The sequence below is a fragment of the Octodon degus genome, unplaced genomic scaffold (genome assembly GCF_000260255.1).
Source record: "Octodon degus isolate 3935 unplaced genomic scaffold, OctDeg1.0 scaffold00234, whole genome shotgun sequence".
Taxonomy (NCBI): Eukaryota; Metazoa; Chordata; class Mammalia; order Rodentia; family Octodontidae; genus Octodon; species Octodon degus.
Window position 1 is genome coordinate 1481783 of NW_004524810.1, and position 7939 is coordinate 1489721.

Here is a 7939-nt window from a genome sequence, read left to right on the forward strand (position 1 = left end):
TCAGTATATATAGTTATCCAGGGTGAGAATCTTTCCAATTAACTGCTAGATTAAAAAATCTTCTGGAGATTCTCAGGATCATGTTAAGCACCTTTTAAAAATTTAGGCAAACTGTTTTAGAATGGTCCTAAATTTAAAGAATGACAAAGGTTATATAGAACATTCTGTAACCTAGTTTTCCCACTTGTTAACATCTTATAATACAATAGCACATTTGTCACAACTAAGGAACAAACATTGGGACAATAAACTTCACACTCTAATCAGATTTCATAGTTTGCCTCTAATATCCTAGTTCTCTTCTGGCAGTCTGTCTGGTACAACATTCAGTTATCCTGCCTCCTTAGTCTTCTTCTCTTGACTTCAGGAATTTCTCTCCTAGCCTTTCTTGTTTTTATAACCTTGACAATTTTAGAAATATTAGCCAGGCAATCTGTAGGCTTCCTCAGATTGGGTTTAGCTGATGGATTTGTGTCACTGACTGCAGAGCAGTTATGCACCAGGCATGTCCTTCAGGGAGCTCTGTCATATCAGGAGTGTGTGCCAGGACAATGACATTACCCTTGACTACCTGGCCAACATAGAGCCTTCTAGGTAAATTTACTGTGACATTATTTCCTCCTACCTTTTTATATCCTATTCTTTGGAATTAAAACACAAACCATATCCCATACTCAAAATATGGGAAGTTAAACTTCAACCCTTTGAGGGAACATATCACTTAAACTATTTAGAATTCTTCTGCATGGGACATTTGTCGGTTCTCCCAATTTATTTGTCAGTTAATTATTTACATTTGTGTGAGCTCAAGAATATTCAATCTTTTTCCAAGTCTAAGTCAGTGGTGACCAAAGGCATATATACATTTGTATAAAAGTTAAAATTTGAAACATTTTGTATGATACACAAATGGTAGCCATCTGATGTTGAGATATATCCTATGATTTTGTCAGAATGTGTATCTTCCTATAAATATCTAATATATTTCTCCTTAACTTGCTGCTTACAGTGACCATAACTGTATATATAGTCAAGACCTGCACAGCAGTGTTTCACTTGATGACAGAGTACATGTATGATGATAGTCCCATTGGATTATAATGGAGGTGAAATTTTTGATTACCTAGTATTTTTACTGTAACCTTTGCTTAGGTATGGGTGGATACACAAGTACTTACCATTGTCTTTGGCATTCATTAAAGTAACATGCTATTTAGGTTTTGGCAGTGTTGGATTTTTGTTTCTGGGACCAACTGCTTGAGAAAATCCACTTGGAGGAGGAACAGCTTATTTTGGCTCATGATTTCAGAGGTTTCAGTTCATGATTCAGCTGGCTCAAAGCGGAAAGACTGTAACTGATGACTGGTGGATGAAACTACTCACTAGTGTTACTCAGGAAGCAGAGCAAGGAAACAGCCAGACAGAAAGGGGCCAGAATCAGGTATACTCCCAAAGGTAAGGCCCCCAGGACCTACTCCTTTCATCTAGGCCCCACATTCCAAATTCTATTACCTCCCAGCAGTGCTATCAAAATGCCATCTCATGAATCCATGAAGTGAGAGTGTCCCTGTTACAATCATCTCTGGAAACGCTAGCAGACGCACTCAGGAGTGGGCTTCGCTAATTTCCTGGGCACTTCTCCATCCAATCAAGCTGACAGTCATGACTAGCCTCGGAGCGATAGGCTACCTCATGTAACCTTGATGTGTAGTAAGCTAGACAATTTGAGTTTGTGTAAGCATACTCTATGATGTTTGTGCAACAAAAAAATCATCCAGTGACTCATTTCTCATAATGTATTCTGACCCTTGGTGGATCATAGACCTTTCCTAAAGGGCTACAAATGTTGCATCAGAAATACAGCTCTTAATACTACCTTTCTGCCAAGACAGTTGCGTCTTAGCACTTGTGTCATTCTTCAGCAAGTAGTCAGAAATGAGATTATAGTGTAATCGTTTTCTTTTCAAAGGAAACTCACGAAAGGCGCTCTATAGTAAGTGATATTTTTAGTAATCATAAAAATAAAATGATGACTTCTTAATTTTCTATAGAAACATGAATTACATCTTCAACCTTTACTAGTTTTAAGGAGTAAAAGGAAATCCAGTCTTCTTTCAGAGGTAGAAGTGCCCAAGAAACTTCATTTTACTTCTGATGACTAAATACTGTCTGCTATAATGTAAGGTTGATTTCTCATTTCAGTTTGGAAACAAGAGATCAATCAAAGTAAAAGGTATCTTATTTTGTCCTTGGGAGAAAAGTGAATACTGTTCTTTGTCAAGACTTTCCCCAGTCCCAATTTTCGCCCTTACAAAGGAAATAAATTCCTTGCAATCAAAGGTAAAGCATAGGATAATTGCAGCCAGAGCAGCCCATCAGCGGGCTGCCTCAAAACTGGCCACGAAAGACAGCTTGTTAGTTACTCCCTGGGCCAGAAAAGGAGTCAGACAATAGTGCATTTCGGAGGTCAGTTCAGGAGACAGCATCCAATTTAGGGCCGCTGCCAGGGACATACAATCCAGTGCCTGACATCTGGGCCCTGCAGCTGCCAGCTCTGCCCCTTGTGTAGCCACAGGTGTTGGCTGTAATTCTGTGGCATGCAGAAAAGCAAAGGAGGTAATGTCAGTTCATTGTGTGTGTGTGTGTGCCTCTGTGTGTGTGTGTGTTTTAATTCTGTTTTGCAAAAGGTACATAATTTATTTTGTTTTAAAATTAATGGAATTCTACATAATGGTTAGGAACATTTGGGAGACTAGCAAAAGAGCAGCTTTTGTTCAAGAACAAGAGCAAAACAAAGCCGAGTTCTTACACCTACAGGGTACACTATACACCAACATGCTGTGAGTGACATTGTTAACTCAGTCATTTGAATAGGTCTCCTTGGGACAAAAGAGAAATAGATGCATGCTGAATAGCAAACAGACAGTTGGTCTAACGCAAAGCCTAACCGTGTGTCCTAGCCCTACAGTTTCCTCCCATACCTGTTTGGGGTCTTCAGGAGAATTCGTCTTTAGCCCTCAATACTTCTGGATCCGGAGCAGACTCTATGTCTTTATCTCACGCTGTACCAGCTGTAGCTATCAGTTAACACAGCTTGAAACAGGAACACTCCACTCTCCTCTTCCTCTTGAGGGAAGCTTGGCTCCTATTGGTGAGAAAAATCTCGAAGTTTCTATATTAAGTAGATATTTGGGTTTCTTAGCTCTAAAGATGGAACAAGCAATGGAAGAGAAAAGATAAGGAAAGTTCTGGCAATGATAAACTGTAAAAAAGATACAGTTAATAGGATTTTAAAGACACATGCCTATGCCTCCATGATTAAATAGATACATCCATTTTATGCCTACCCCATAGTCTGAAATTAAAAATTGAATTTAACAGAGGAGGAAGGAATCTTTACTTTTCATCTCCATATTGAATCTTTTCTATAAAAAAATGTATTAACCCTTTAGGCTAATGTCTTTCATTTTCAAAACCAATGTGTCTTTTAATGTATTGTTTATAGAAGGTGTGGTCAAAATTCTGGTGAATGTTTACATTTTTAAAAATTCCTCACAGTTAAAGATGCATTGCCATTAATCCCCCTCAGAGAACTTCCATCATTTCAAACACAGTTACCATCATTCTTCTCAAACTATTCGGAAGGTCCCCATGGGTTATTTTGCTGACTTCACGCACCTACAATATTTGAATGGCAATGGAACATCCATCTCTGACAAAACTAAACAAAAAGGGGATATAAATGAAGGTCCATTTTGTAGTGGAAAAAAAATGTGTGTGTATATATATTTACAAAATAGGGTAGATATACAGCTATTTCTCTTAGTTCAATGAGAAGAAAGATTTATACTATAGTGTTTAGATAAGCTATCATGTCTACATCTTGTACTCTGAACAACTGCTATGAAGACAACAATATGCAATGTATTAATTATAGTAGCTGCCCTACTAAAATAAATAAATAAATAAAATGAATAAAAATTTTTTTTAAAAAAGACATTTTCTTCCCCAGATCTTGCACCTTGTGATTTCTGGCTCTTCCCTGAAGGCAGAAGGACCGTGATAGGTAAATGTTTTGAATCTGTTCAGGTCATTGAAGCAGCCAGTACAGCACAAAATAAAGACATCCACAAAATAGGACTTCCAGAACTGCTTCAGAAAGTGACAAGAATGATCAGACCAGTGTGTTTGCATTAAGGGAGATTAATGACTATGTACTTTAATAAATATTGTCACTGTATCTTTCTTTCATACCTTATATCCTCTGTACGTACAGTGTAGTAGCCAAAAGGATGTCTGACAGGTTTCGTTCTTTGTTGTTAGTACCAAGAAATTATTAATAGGTAAACTGGGCTTAGGGGCACATGCCTGTACTCCCAGCACCCTGCAAGCCTGGGGCAGGAGGCTCACAAGTGTACGCCCAGGCGGGCCAATTGAATGGCTGAGCGAGACCCTGCTTCAACATAAAAGCATCCGAGAAGGGCCAGCCACCTGACTGACTGTGAAGCCTCTGGGATGGTCCCAGCACCCACGGGAAGCAGACAAGAGGCGAACAAGACGCTCTCTCCCGGTCCAGCTCCTCTGCCATTGTGCTGAAGGGTCTGCGTCATCTCAGTGACCTACTGGAGTTCACTTAGTACACGGTAAGTCCTCAGCAGGACTGGTGAAGGGGTGAGAGTGAGCCGAGGAAACATCATTATTAGTGTTATTTCCCCAAAGCAAAGAAATAAAATTTCAAAACTTTTGTAGATTTCTTATCCTCAGTAAGATCTGTGTTGGTGTAGCTGAAAATAATGCTAAGTTTTTATCAAGTCTCTACAAATTGTGACTTTTGTCTATTTTAGGTATTCTCCATGTTTTCAAGTTGTATTTTCCTCTGCCTATAATGATTAAGTATGTCCTCACTTTAGACAATACAGTATATTTTGGTGCTGTGGATTAACTCACTTAAGGTTTTATTTCACTGCCAAGTTTCACATCGTGTGGTCTTGGTTTTATTTACTTTTATCTCCATTTATTAATCGTCTCTGATATGTCCTTGGAAAATAGTTTTCCTTTTTGTACACTTTTTTCCACACATACTGAGGTGTTTTGTTTATTTTGTATCAATAACCGAACTCAGGCCCTTGTGTTGTGGCACTGAACTATATCCCCGGACTCTGATGTATTTTGCATGATCTTATTTTAGCCTTATTGTTCTAGTGGCAGTAAATATACCCTTCTTTTAAGGGGTTATATATCTCCTTCTTATTTCATTTCTTATTTAACCAAGTCTGTTCCTTTGTCATATAGCCATGTTTAGCTCTTTCCCATGCAACTCCAAGTATAAACTCATTTCTTTTTAGATTCAAGTTTCTTGGGAGAGTGGTCTATACTTGTGCCTCTACATTTTTACTTTTATTCACTTATCTCCTCCTTCAGTGTAATTTCTGACTCCTGATCAGCACCTTCACTGAAGCATCTTTATTCTAGAACCACAATAAAAATGTGCCAAGTTTCCTGTCTCTACTTCTTTCACTATTGATTAATCTCTTTCTTGAAGTTGTCTTAAACCCTTGCTTTCTGTGCCATAGCCTGCTCTGGATTTCTTTCCATTTCTGGAATCAGTTGGCCTTAGACCTGGGGAGCCTGTCTCCCTTCCTCTAGTCTAAGGTGTTCGTGTTCTTCACAATGCCAGCAGTTTCTTTTTTCCAACCAAGTAAAGTTTCTTATCCTTTTAGTAATCTCTTCCAGGGTTACCTACTTCCTTTCTCTCTTCTCCCTACACAGTCATATCTGTGTGTATTTGCCATTACTGACATCCAGATCTCTCTGTATATATATATGAAATCCGCTATCCACTGTCTCTCTTCATTCTTATTCTTAGCTTCTATCACTGCTATTTTTATTCCCTCCAAACTGTTTTTATCTTCCTTCTTCTCTTCCAATTTTCTTTAAAGAACTCCTTTCCTACTGTTGGAGCCTTGGTAGGAGCCTTCATACTCAGTAAATTCCTTTGTGCAAGGAACAGACATGTAGTCTGGCTGCTCCAATCAACATCCTCTGTCAGCTGATACGTAGATTTTAGAAGAATGCATCTCTTTGTCTGAGTTATTGCTGATAACCATCCTTCCCTCTGTGTTTCAAAGGACTTGCCATATTATTTGAGACCCTGCATTACCCAGACAAGAAATCTGAGAATCTATTCATTCTTTCTTATCTCTGTACTCAATTGATATTAAGCCTTTTATTAGTTTTACACCTTAAGTATCTGTCTCTCACTCCTGTACTACTGATGTGTTGTCATTCCTTTAGTCCAGTCATTTATCATTTTTCTGACTGGGCTGTCTGTATCGAGTTAACCTTCCCTCTCAGCCATTCTCTATACTGAGGCCAGTGAGAATTTGTTAGGAAATACAGACTAAATCCCTCAAGGACTCTGTGGTATCTCTGGGTAAGTGAAGTGTCTTAAGGCAAACAGGGCCCCCCGCCTGTCTGTCCAGCCTCACTAGGAGATGTTTCTACTCTCATATAGTATTTTGTGCTCTCTCTCGCCCTGTACTACTGAAAATGCCATGCCTTTTCTGCCATCTTTATTTTCACTTGCCTTTGCCTGGGCATCCCTGGCTATCATTTTTTTCCCCTGCTTGAATCCTATTCAGTATTTACTCAGCTATCGCTCTCTCTGAGAAGTCTTTCCTTCTGTCTCCTAAGTTGGACTAGATGCTTTTCTGTTCTTCTCTACTGTCCTGTGCTCTGCCTTTCATGGTTCTTGACCCGCCATATTCTAAATCATTGTTTGTCCGTTTCGTAACTCTGAATGAATCTAACCTACACATATGCGCTTCGCTGGATGCCTGACATACACTCTGTGCTTAGTAATAGTTTGTTGAAAAGGTGAATGGTTACATTGATTTTGATTCAAGGAGAGTATGAGGTTCACATCTGCATTAGAATTTGCTCATGAATCTGTGTTGGAAGGCTCTAGGCAATCTTTTGGATGTACACGCTAGAATAAGCTACACATCCTTAATGCTCCCAAATACATTTTATATCCTAAATAACTTAGCTTGTTAACTTTTCTGACAATAGCATTTAGCCTTTTTCTTTATCACTAATGTAATACAAATATTTTGTATTTCTCATACCCTAAGTAGTTAGAGTTTTAGGGAGGTAAATTACTAGGAGTCTATGTATTGTAACTTGGGCTTTTTGTTGTTTTCTTTAATTTCTATCTGAAAGGAACTTTCCTTCTGCCTTCTGTTAAATCAACATTGATTAATGTTAATAAAATTGTGTGTGTGTGTGTGTGTGTGTGTGTGTGTGTTTAATCATGAATTTTTGTAGATTTAAATATATGTACCATAAAATGCAATGCCTGGTGTTGTAATGGGCTGTGACATTTTTTAAAAATGTAATCTAGCCTAACCCAAGGATTTGGAAATATTAACTCTTTTGGACTGGTCTATACTTCTGAAAGATAAGCTTATTTTATTTTTGAGGGAAAGCAAAACAATTATCGGGAGAAAGCATGCTATCATTCTTAATTTTCATATAGTTGAAGCATATCCTAAAATGCACTTTTATCTAGTCATTTAGTAACCCATTTATCTAGAGTTCACCTTTTTAATTTCTAAGATTAATTGTATTGATTATGTGCTACATTGGCCAAATGGATGTTTCACCAATACATTTACTACCTCACCTATTCGGTCCAATAAAACTTCCCTTTTTCACAGCTCCTCTCACCCCTACATATGACGATACATTTTCAACACAGGGAGAAAGCCATAGTCACCAAACCCTGAAGATCTTCATTCATCTACAAACAGAAAAAGAAAACCCCATTCTATCAGTTCACAGAATTCTGTTTTATCTACATAATAATTTGCAAATACTTTATAACATGAGGAAGCCATAAAACCTTTTATTAGGCAACATTTTCAGCACAAATCGTCTT